We start from the raw sequence: 13,588 nt of genomic DNA on the forward strand, positions 1-13,588 counted from the left end.
GTACAATTTATACTTTGGGAGAAGAGGCGGAGTCGGTTATCACACCAGCAGCCTGCCGGAACGGTCCAGGTTGCACTGAGTTCGTTGGTTGTGCACGTGAATAAATATTTAAAACACGTGGCATATGCAACAACATCATCGTCTCGGTGGCGCTTTGTACCTGGCTGTGGGCTGTAGGCTAAAGGGAATACATATTTGCATGCCTTGTCTAGAAGTGAATTGGACGGTTTCGATAGATTTTTTTATATCGGTCAATTTTAACCACCCAGTTCACCACCCACAACAATCAATTACAGAAGAAACGGTGGATAGTACAGTATTCAGTATGAACCAATAAATCAATGTATAAAGTTAAACAAGGGTTTGGTAATGGGTAGGCAGCAGGCTAGCACTACATTTACTCATCGATTAATTTGTAGGCATAGGGTACTAGGGGCGTAACTAGCCCCCCCCCCCCTCCCCCTAATTGCTGACACAAAAAAGCAACGTTTGGAAAAATAATTGGTATGTGGATGAAGGTCATGCTTAGGCAAATAAACTATAAAGGGAAATAATTGGCCATTTTTTGTAAAGGCCCTCTTTTTAACTCACCTGCACATTAATTGTCTTTGTTCTTTCTTTGTTGTTTCTTTTCTGTACAATCCATTATGTACAATTGCACTAAAATGTTAAAATGACATTCAGGAGCAAAAGGTTTTCAATAGTTGTTTTTAATTCATACAAAAAAGTATTCATTGGAATGGAATATAACTTGGAATATAACATTTAATAACAATAACTTAACTAATTAATTCAGTGTAACATTGATGCATCTCTTATGCTCTGCTATTGCATATTTCTAATTTGTACATATGTCACAAATAAAACTATCCCCAGTCAAATTGGAGCACAACTCACGAACCCACCTCCTGCACTGCTCACATCTAAGCCAGTCCCAACTCACGAACCCACCTGCACTGCTCACATCTAATCCAGTCCCAACTCACGAACCCACCTCCTGCACTGCTCACATCGAATCCAGTCCCAACTCACGAACCCACCTCCTGCACTGCTCACATCTAATCCAGTCCCAACTCACGAACCCACCTCCTGCACTGCTCACATCGAATCCAGTCCCAACTCACGAACCCACCTCCTGCACTGCTCACATCTAATCCAGTCCCAACTCCACGAACCCACCACCTGCACTGCTCACATCGAATCCAGTCCCCTCCTGTGACTTAAAACAGAGGGAGAGATGCCAATTGAAAAGCTTGCTCTTAAAAATGTAGCTAGCTATCTAGCTATATGACATAAAATGCTGTGTAAAATAGCTAAAAGGCTATAAAGTAACATTAACTGTAAAGCTATCAGTCACTAGTGGAAACATTTACAACTGCTATTAAGTTACGTTATCTTTTTAATGTATTGTAACGATCCTGTGTTTATAAGCGCGGATATTGACTCTGCCGCTTGAGGATGCTTTTGCGGCACAGTCGATAGCGCGCTGTACTTCGGGCAAGAAGGTCGAGGGTTCGAGGCCTGCTCCCTGCTCCCTGCTGTTTTATTACAGTATTTTACCTCAAACGATCTGGTAGTAAGGTTGCTAGCTAGCCGTCCTAGCAGTTTATGCTAACTAGCTAGCTGGCTAGCATTTACTACTAATGAAGTTCCTAGCTAGCAAGTTAGCATAAACTAGCGCTAACCATAAAGGGGTAACTAGCCCCAGATATCTGGCCCCTGGTATCAGTATCAAAATGTTTCTGTCTAAACAAGTGGATTATTTATTTTGAGGCTTTCCTACTTGTATATTTTAAAAAACATTTTCAAAATGTCAAATGTTATCAATTTACCACAAAATAGCTTTGTTGAAATATCTCCAAAAGGTGTGATGATACAGAGGACATGTACACCCGCCTATTGACTCGGCATCGGTACCCCCTGTGTATAGCCTCATTATAGTTATTTTATTGTGTTACTTTTTATTGTGTTACTTTAGTTTATTTAGTAAATATTTTCTTAACTCTATTTCTTGAACTGCATTGTTGGTTAAGGGCTTGTAAGTAAGCATTTCACGGTAAGGTCTACACCTGTTGTATGTGACAAATAAAATTTGATTTAATAATCTACTAGTACCAACCTTCCTCATTTGCACCTTTCTAACTGGGCCAAATTGTTTTGTTTCCCCTGGCTGCCACAGACCTCTGGCCCTGGCTCTGTTTATCTGACTCCTAATAAAAATCCTCCTGCTGCATGTGCAATCACTCCACACCTGTCATCCGGTTCTAATTTCCCCCGTCATGACTAGATGGGGGAGACAGTCCCAGGTGTCTCTTCAAAGTGAGGGTGGTGATAGGGGGTTGGATCTGAGGGGTGCAGGCTTTGGGAGCGTCTGAAGGGGTGCCAGGACCCCTCCCCCAGACTCCGTCAGTAAAGGTCAGCTCTGTCAGGACCTGAGTGGACGTCAACAAACACCTGGAGAAGAACCACATGTGCCTCGCTGGGCTGGACACGGGACACAGGACACGAGGGGGATGACTGGCTGTTTCTGGGAGGATTTACTCACTGTCTTATGGGGACAACGTAACGTGTGTGAACATGCATGTACATACACTGTAAAACCAAGTGTTTAGGATCTGAACACATAACTAAACATTTTTCAAAGTGGAAAAATGTAACTTTTTGGGGGACCCGAACAAATTCACAAAAAAATGAGAGATATATATATATATATATAACGTAGAAGTGGTAGATTTCTTATTTTTCTTTCAGTTTTGTTCACCAGCTTCAAGCAGCTGAAACAACAACATTTTTGGTTATGGAAAATATATTTCACAGAGATTTAGATGGTACAATGATTCTCTACATTATACTATGTTATTTTTTCACATAAACTGAAATTAGGCGAATTGTTAGAGTTTTAGCAACCAGAAAATGGCAGCGTGATTTCTGCATAGTATAACTTCAAAAGCGTCAAGGCATTTAGAATTTCAATGAAAACGTGTCACAGTGTTTAGATTGTAAACACCAGAACATGTTTATTCGCTGCCTGTTAAACTTTTTAAACACATGAACACGTTTATTCAGAGATACCCGCCTATGACAGTGTTTTTTACGTGGATGTTGCTTTCAATTCCTTCCATTCCTGAAGCCTTCACCAAGTGACTGCCTAAGTGAATGTGTTTAAATTAAAAGTAAACCCTCTATGACCACATATTATACATTTCATAAGGCCTTTCGTTATGGCCTAGTTATCCTCGACATTGTGGTCTGAAAATATTGGATCATGGGCCAAATCAGACCTGCAAATCACAATACACTGGTTTGTGAAGTGATTGGTAATTCCTATCGGAATCCAGCCAGAGGGAGAATATCCATGACTTGAAATATTTTATCCCCCACAACCTGCACTCGGGATGACTGCTGTGGTGAAAACTACCTAAATCATCTAAACTGTATCAACAAGTAATAGGTGCAATAAGTCCACCCCTCACAGATTGGATTATTTTAGAAAAATTTATAAGATTAATTCACCAATCAATGTGCATGAGGAAACATAAATATTAAAACAAACTATTAAAAAAAAAATCCACCTGCAACAAAGCATTTTGGGAAATATGATAATTTGGCCCCTCCCACATATTTTTCACTCTGAGAGAGTTCATGGAAATTAACTCACAGTCGAGTAGCAATAACACCATGCGATTGAAAATATTTATTGAATCAAATGTCCGTTCCAGTTGTGCTGAAATATAGGTAAGGTGACAGACATTCCTAAAAATGATAAGAATAAAAGTCACGTCAATTTCTAATGACGAAATGCACTCTAAACAGGACGATGGGAAAGTAAACACTAATGTTTAAAATCTGAACACTTAGGAGGTATACAGTCCCTAAAAATGATTCACATCCCTTGACTTTTTCCACATTTTGTTGTGTTACAGCCGGAATTTAAAATGGATTAAATAGAGATGTTATGGCCTACACACAATACCATATAATGTCAAAATGAAATAACTTTTTTCAAAATTTGTACAGATGAATAAAAAATGAAAACCTGAAGTATCTTAAGTCAATAAGTATTCAACCCCTGTGTTATGGACTCTGTGTGCAATAATAGTGTTTAAAAATGATTTTTTTAATGACTACCTCATCTATGTACCACACACATACAAGTATCTGTAAGGTTCGAGCAGTGAATTTCAAACAGGTGAAGCTTGTGGGGGTGGTAGAGCAAAACTGAGAATAGTTTGTAGGCCGAAGACCGATTTTCGCGATGTCTCATGGTCTGACAAACACCGCTCTAGCTCTGCCACCTTTCACCAGAGATGCGGAAGGGCGACATCCGCAGATGCAGTGGATTGAGACGCAGCCCATGCAACAAAAAAATAGTTTAAATTGACAAATTTTGATGGGGATTTTTTTATTATGCTAATTACAGTTCCGTATGCCACAGACTTCAAATGTAGGGGATATGTCACGTCCTGACCATAGAAAGCTTTTATTTTTCTATGGTAGAGTAGGTCAGGGCGTGACAGAGGGTTTTGTCTATGTTGGGAGTTTTGTCTCATTTATGTATTTCTATGTGGGGTTCTAGTTTTTGTATTTCTATGTTGGGTTTTTTGGGATGATCTCCAATTACAGGCAGCTGGTCATCGTTGTCTCTAATTGGGGATCATATTTAAGTTGTTGTTTTTCCCACTAGGTTTTGTGGGAGATTATTTTGAGTAAGTGTATGTTGCACCTCTTCGTCACGGTTTGTTGTTTTGTATGTCTTGCATAGTTTCACAGTTATAATAAAATGTGGAACGATACACATGCTGCGCTTTGGTCCCATACTTCAGACAGCCGTGACAGAATCTCCCACCACCAAAGGACCAAGCAGCGTGGTCAGGACAAATGGACATGGGCTGGAAATCCTGGACGGGAAAGGACCCTGGAGGCAGGCCGGGGAGTATCGCCGTCCGAAGGAGGAGATTAAAGCAGCGAGAGCAGAGCGGCGACGATACGAGAAACTAGCACGGCAACGACGGAAGCACGAAAGGCAGCCCCAATCATTTTTTGGGGGGGGCACACGGGTTGGTCGGCGAAGCCGAGGGGTGAGTCAGAGCGAAGAGGAATACTGGGAGAGACTGAGCGAGGAGTACTGTGAGATAGTGGAGGGGGTGATGAGAGAGAGCTGTTGGATTGGCGTAGTATGTACGGCATTTTCCCTGAGGAGCATGTTAGCCGTCAGATGCCACCTGAGTCAGCTCCCCGCCTGCCCAGTCCGGGGTGTCCTGTTCCTGCTCCCCGTACTCGCCCTGAGGTACGTGTTACCAGTCTGGTGCCACCTGTGCCAGCCCCACGCATCAGGCCTCCAGTGCGCCTGTCCAGTCTGGTGCCACCTGTGCCAGCCCCACACATCAGGCCTCCAGTGCGCCTGTCCAGTCCGGTGTGTCCTGTTCCTGCTCCACGCACTAGCCCTGAGGTGCGTGTTACCAGTCTGGCGCCACCTGTGCCAGCCCCATGCATCAGGCCTCCAGTGCGCATTCCCAGTCCAGAGCTTCCGGCGACAGTTCCCAGTCCGGAGCCTCCTGAGACGGCTCCCAGTCCGGAGCCTCCTGAGACGGCCCGCAGTCCGGAGCCTCCTGAGACGGCCCGCAGTCCGGAGCCTCCTGAGACGGCCCGCAGTCCGGAGCCTCCTGAGACGGCCCGCAGTCCGGAGCCTCCTGAGACGGCCCGCAGTCCGGAGCCTCCTGAGACGGCCCGCAGTCCGGAGCCTCCAGCGGCGGTCTGCAGTCCGGAGTCTCCAGCGACGGTCCGGAGTCGCCAGCGGCGGTCTGGAGTCTCCAGCGGCGGTCTGCAGTCCGGAGCCTCCGGCGATGATCCGCGGTCCGGTGACACGAAAGCGGAGGGATCAGCTAGCGGAGCGGGGGACCGGAGCCACCTCCTATGCTGGTGGATAAGCAGGATGAGATGGTTCTTCGTCCCGCCCCAGAACCGCCTCAGATACAGGAGGATCCGCGGGATGTGAGGTTCTTCGTCCTGCACCAGAGCCGCCACCGACATTAGACACCCACCCTAACCCTCCCTGTTTTTTTTGTTGTTGTTTGGGGTTGTACGTTCGGAGTCCGCACCTTCGGGGGTGGTAGTGTCACGTCCTGACCATGGAAAGCTTTTATTTTTCTATGGTAGAGTAGGTCAGGGCGTGACAGAGGGTTTTGTCTAGTTTATTTATGTCTGTTGGTTCTAGTTTCTTTTTTCTATGTTGGGTTTTTTGTCTCGTTTATGTATTTCTATGTGGGGTTCTATTTTTTGTATTTCTATGTTTTTTTTGGGGGGGGTGATCTCCAATTACAGGCAGCTGGTCATCGTTGTCTCTAATTGGGGATCATATTTAAGTTGTTGTTTTTCCCACTAGGTTTTGTGGGAGATTATTTTGAGTAAGTGTATGTTGCATCTCTTCGTCATGGTTTGTTGTTTTGTTCATTAGTTAATTTTGTATGTCTTGCATAGTTTCACAGTTATAATAAAATGTGGAACGATACACACGCTGCGCTTTGGTCCCATTCTTCAGGCAGCTGTGACAGGATAAGAATCCAAAGTACTTTTTTTAAATTTCACCTTTAACTAGGCAAGTCAGTTAAGAACAAATTCTTATTTTCAATGACGGTCAAGGAACAGTGGGTTAACTGCCTTTTTCAGGAGCTGAACGACAGTTTTACCTTGTCAGCTCGGGGATTCGATCTTGCAACCTTCTAACCACTAGGCTACCTGTCGATTGTTGTAGATCATCAGTTTTATTTTTCCTATTGCCATTATTTTGTTTTTCTTCCACATTCATTTGATATCCTGAGATTTTTGAGTATTCTGAAAATATTATCAGCGGGGAGGCATTGAGTTCAGTATTGGTGAGGTATATCAGGAGATTATCTGCAAATAACTTTAGTATATATTAATGTTTACCAATACTTATTATGTTTGGGTCATGTCTAATTATTTCTGCAAGCGGTTCAATTGCCAGTGCAAACAGGAGGAGGGAGAGAGGACATACCTGTCTTGTGCCCCTTTCTAAAGCAATTTCATCTGACAATGTATTATTTGTGTATAATTTTGCTTTAGGACACTTATATAATATTTTTATTACATTTATTCTTTCAGTTGGAATGTTGAAAGCTGCCAAAGTTTTGAATAGAAAAGGCCGTTCAAGACGGTCAAAATACTTTTCCAATGGCCATTATTGATGAATCTGTCTTGTTTTTTTAGCGTATTCTATTAAACTGAAATATGTTCTTGTATTTTTTTGGTATCCATTTTTTATAAACCCTGTTTGAATAAAGTCTGGTAAGACTCTTGCCATTCTGTTGCTTATAAGCTTTGTTATTTTATTGTCACAATTTATTAAACGTATTAGTCTATAATCAGCAAGGGACTCTCCAGATTTTCCAGGTTTTAATAACTGAAATAACTGTTTGATACATGGAAGTAGTAAGCACTGAATTGAGTGATGTGTGTTGTCATTTGTGTAAATAGGGGCGCGATTTTGTCCCAAAATGTTAAACAGAATTCTGTGGGAAAACCATCCATTCCTTTTTCTCTGCGCTGTTTTAACAGTGTCTAATATTTATTTTTGGGAGACCTGTTTTTAATGATTCTTTTTTTGTCTGCTGATAATTGCTTTAGGGTTTTTGAGTCTAAGAAGGCAGTAGGATCAGTCCCGCTGTTGTATAATTCTGATTTATATAGATTTTCATAGAAGCTTTTAAAATGATTAATCTAGTTGTTTCTATTTAACGTATCTATATTTTTTTTGCTTTTTAACTTTCCATTCTAAAATGTCTGTCTTATTGGCTAATCTAAATGTCTATTGTTTGTTTTAAATACAGACATTTAGGTTATAAACGTGTCACATGTTTCAAGGTTTTGCAGTGTAAGCACGCATGCACATATGCACGCATGCACCTCATAGAGGTGTAATAGTAGTGACATTGATGCTATAATACACTTTACCGTTTCATTTTAGGCATTTAATTTAGAAGTGCAATGCAACCATGCCGATTCCGCCCACAACAGTACTAGCGACCTAAAGCTCACTCATCTGACAAAAAAACAAACAAAAAACACACTATCACCTTTCGTGCATCGATTTTTAGCTGCCATCTACGGAATGTGGATATTAATGTGATTCAGCTGTAGTGAGCTCCTCTCTATGCAACCTGGCCTCAGTGCAATTCGTAGCATTTGGGACGTAAATTTGTACCCCTCCAATTAGTATGTTATTTTACTTTATGGTACATTTCATTGTGAAATGAATATTGGTGGTACAATGTCATAAGAATTGGAGGAAGTATAGTATCATATGTCTTACCCGGTCGTACAATATCATACAAATTGGATGACATTCCGTAATCATAAGTCTTGGAGGACGTATAGTACTTTTACATCTTTATCTGAGACTGGGATAGAATTAAATGTGTCTTCGTGCCATCACAGGTGGTTGGTGGCAGCTTAATTGGGTAGAACGGGCTAGTGGAAATGGCTGGAGCAGAAGAGATGGAATGGTATCAAATACATCAACACATGTTTTCCAGGTATTTGATGCTATTCCATTTGCCGTTCTCCCCTCAGCAGCCTTCACTGAGTGCCATAACTAAATAATAATACAGCATCATAATGTTTACCAGCAAGCAATATGCTATACTTTTTTCTGAATGTGATAATACGATCAGTGTGCTATATTGATGTCTGTTTGTGCGTAGTTTGATTTGTAATGTCTAGGAATTCCTATAAGGGACTATAGAGCTCACCAGCTTATTCATTACAACTGACTCAAGCTGATGCTACATCCCTGTGTTGAATAATTTCAGGTACTAATTCATATTTAAAATGTATTTCTCATGTCAATATTTTATAAATGTTACTGTGTTAGATACTGATTAGGGAATGTGAAGTTAGTAATGACCAGAATTTAATTAGAAGGCTGTTCCCCTAGGCTGTTCCCATTAACTTTCACAAAATGTTTGCAGATAAGAACTCAGAGGTAATAGGATATGGATTTTACTTGGGGAACCTACAGACAAAATGGCAGGAAATATCTAACTGTCATCCATGTCTGCAGTGCAATACAAAAATATATTTTAAATAGACAAAATCTATTCCTGGTCTATGTAGTTGATATACTGTATATATAAATGTGTGTTTGGCAGTGAATATTGTAGCTATGTGCCCTGTTCCAACCGGATGCTGAGGATGGACTTTAGATGGCCTGAGGCCGAAATGTTTCTTTTTTGTTTTCAACTTTTATTTATGCACTTTCTTGCATGATTTTTTGGGCACCATGATGTACAAACAAACACATTTATTTAGCATTTAAGCCTCAGTTTTGAATGTATTCCTTTTTTTGACAGTGTGCAGGTCACCATCGCCTCCAGTATTGTTATTTTGACTCCTATGTACCTGGAACAGACACTATTCAGCAGTAAGGACCAGTAAGAGAGCAGACGGCCTCAACATTTACCCTATTCCAACCAGACACCTTATCTATGCAAGCATCAGCATCTCTGCTCAACAACAGACAATAGTTGAGAAGGAACCCGAGCTGGGCATGGCACTGGGACTGACATGCCAGCAACCTGTCATTCTACCTTGAAATACCAAGAACACTTTGGTGAAACACCTGGAGCAGAGCCACATGTGCCTTGCTGGGCTGGACACGGGACACAAGTGGGTAACTGGCTGTTTCTGGGAGGATTTGCACACTGTCTTACAGGACAAACACGTGCATGAGCACATCATATGCATGCACATTCTGTATGCAGGTACGTAATCCTGTAAGCATGCACGCACATACACTTTTTCACTACATGATTCCATATGTGTTATTTAATCGTTTTGATGTATTCATAATTATTCTACAATGTAGAAAATAGTAAAAAATAAAGGAAAACCTTTGAATGAGTAGGTGTCCAAACTTTTGACTGGTACTGTATGTGCCCTATTCCAACCAGACACGTTATCTATCCAAGCATCAGCGTCTCTGCTCAACAACAGACAATAGCAGAGGAGGAACCAGAGCCGTGCGTGGCACTGTTTTACCAGCGACCTGCCAGAAAAGCTTATGCATGGCACGTGCATTGTACTTTCAAATACCACTAACACTTTGGTGAAATCCTTTCCTCCAGTCAGTTCATGACCTGGAACCTTAACTTACCTTTTCTTATTATCACTCAGAATTTTTGGCCATATTATGGCCATACAGAATATCACAGTATTCTGAGGGCCTTTACTATCAAAAAGTGTTGGAAATCTGCACAAATAGAAAACAATTCCTATACCAGCTTTGTTGCCATCTTCGTTTTTTGGTACTGGTAGAGAATATGATAATGAGGCTGGTAGAATACTATTGAGGAGGTAGGTAATGGGGGGACCTTTGAAAGATGGAAACTGTGTGTGCAGGCCTTTGGTTTTGTTTGTATCAGGCATGTGGCTGGCTCTCGCAATGCTACGATTGTGGGTTCGATTCCCGGGACCACCCATTATGTAAAATGTCAGCACACATGACTGTAAGTCGCTTAAAAGCGTCAGCTAAACGGCATATATTATATTTTTTATTATTATTATATATTACATTATTTACATTATTACATTATTATATATTACATTACATTATATTATGTGCATTTTGACTCATGATTTTAAAAAATGGCATTGGATACTTCACCACCCACTTTTGCTGTAAACTGTATAGTGTATTAACATAATACATATTTTACTGTAGATGAATGTATTTAATCTTATTGTATTTGTAACCTGATGTGAAATAACAGTACATGTTTATAGCCACTTTGTGACTCCTTCGTCTCCAGTAAATGTGTTTATATGAAATATGTTAACTAAGACATAATAACAATAGAAGGGTATTGCCCATGAAATGTGTGTGTGTGGTGTGTGGTGTGTGTGTGTGTGTGTGTGTGTGTGTGTGTGGCAAACACTCACAGGTGTAGTCAAAGTGGGAAACAAATAGTGTTAATAATTACCTCTCAATGAGCCTCATAAACACTTTTTGTTGAGGTTGAGGAAACAGGAATATTTTTTATTTTCATTCACATCCTGCAGAATGGTCACATGCAGAATGTTCCTTACCTCATCCAGGCAGCCACACCTGAGAGAGGGTAACAGTGACTGCCAGCCCTGATTTCTAATCCTCAAATGTGAATAACACACCACTGAAACAAAAACAATACAGATCCCGATAAGATTAATGACCAGGACATGTCAGAATGTTTGTTGATTAGAATAAACATTTAGTCATAAAGAAAAATATGCTTGGAAAATACAATGTGCATTCATAAAGTTACCCAAAGAATTGACATATTGTATCAAGCGGTTGAACATCCTGTGCATATTGAATAAGATTAGAGTTCTTATGAGTCAACTGATTCACCACTTCACTTAAGCATTGTTACCTTTGCTAAACTTACTTTCTGTTATTTTAGTGGATCTGTGAAGGCTATATAATCTTTTCTCTGTATCGGACCATGACCAAACCAATGAAGCTGAGGAGAAGGGAGTGGCGTGAGTAATGGTTTCTGAGAAGAGTGTAAAGCTGTATGTACTGTAACAGCGAGGTCAAGGAGGAAGTTTATCTATACTGTATTTGTCATTCATTGAAGATATGGAGTCCCTGTGCAGGGAAAGTTTTACTTTTGGCAATACGTTGTGTGTACTACACACAAAAAAACCCTTGAATAATTTGTCAATTACAAATTATGCAGCCTTAAAAGGAAAGATCCTTTTGTCACTTGCAATGCCAGGTAAAATGCATGAGCACCACTGAAATGCGAGTCAATTCAGGAAGTAGACTGAAATTCCAATTCCTATTCTCTATAATGCTTTTCAATTAGGAACATTTGGAATGAGAATTTGGTTTACTTTCTAAAGGTATGTTTTAAGGAGTGGTGCAGACCCACTCCTTTCGTAATTTATTTATTTATTTAAGAGATAGTAAAGTGTTGGAAAGATGGGAGAGGGTGAGTCAAAGGGTAGTGGGACGGATTCAAACCCATGCCGACTCCGGCATACGTGTGCGGCGTGCCAGGGTCAGTCACTGTAACCGCTGGACCACAACGGCCATGGACTTGATTAACTTGACTGGAATTGAAACGGAACCCTGATGAGCACTTTCTAAAACAACCTCATCACATTAAGGCTGCTCCCTATTATTTGTTGTTGTATAAAAATGTAGATCTCATGCCCTGCCCTCTGCCTCATCCCTATCTCTGTACTTAACATTCAGTAGAACATCCATACACCCATCATCTATCTCTGAGCCTTACACAACTAGAATTATAAACTGGGTGGGTCGAGCCCTGAATGCTGATTGGCTGGCAGTCGTGGTATATCAGACCGTATACCACGGGTATGACAAAACATTGATTGTTACTGCTCTAATTACCTTGGTAACCAGCTTATAATAGCAATAAGGTACTTCGGGAGTTTGTGGTATATAGCCAATATACCGCGGCTAAGGGCTGTGTCCAGGCCCTCCCTGTTGCGTTGTACATAAGAACAACCATTAACCGTGGTATATTGGTCATATACCACACCTCCCCGGGCATTATTTCTTAATTAACAAACAAGCCATATTATTTAATTAAAACACTACGCTGGGAGCAGTGGAGGCTGCTGAGGGGAGGACGGCTCATGGTAATGGGTGGAATACGCAATGGAATGGTATCAACCACATGTTTGATACCATTCCATTTACTCCATTCCAGCCATTAATATGAGCTGTCATTTCCTTACCAGTCTCCACTGGCTGGAACACAGGAGCATAAAAACTTTATATCATTCCAGTAATACATTTTTGATTGTCAGGAAGTACAAGCCAGGCCCTTGTGTCACCGCAGAGCAACACTGACCTGCCTACACAGATCCATTGTGTTGGTGTGAACATGAGACAATGGGTTTTTCCTCCACCGCATACCATGGGAAAGAGAGGGATGGGTTTTCCAGACCTGCTACTATTTATGTTATCAAACCAAATGTGCCAACTAACCTACATTACCACATCAGATCTACAGGACAGTAGATTTACCTGGAGCTACAACATAAATGTTATGTCTATGACAAGGGCACAGGACAAAGGATGAGGTATGAGGATTCATGGACTGATTGACAGTGGTTTGTTACCTGGACAGGGGCGTTCTTTCTCTATGGGTCATCACGAAACTCTGGGGAATAGAAATGTTGGGTGACACCAGAAAATGTGGTTATGTGAGTTATATATAAATATGACATTAAAAACATTTCTATGCAATGATACCTTCACAAATAAGCAGTTTATTAATCTATCCTGTAAACTCTTTTCTTTTAATGTTTCATACTGTATTATCAAAGAATAGATAGCAGGGTTGTATCAACAGGCTTTGCTCTACAAGTTTTATGCTGTTCTCTTGTGGTCATTTGAAAAATAGCAAAAGCTTTGGTCCTGACTTGGAGCACTGACCTGGGATTAATCCAGTGGAGTGCACCATACTGTATAAAGAACACTACACTGAATATAGAAATATACTGAATAAATAGCTCTCTAAGGTATCCAATCACTGACATGACAAGAGGAAAGCTG

This window comes from Salmo salar, chromosome 28, assembly GCF_965601325.2.
Source record: "Salmo salar chromosome 28, fSalSal1, whole genome shotgun sequence".
Lineage (NCBI taxonomy): Eukaryota > Metazoa > Chordata > Actinopteri > Salmoniformes > Salmonidae > Salmo > Salmo salar.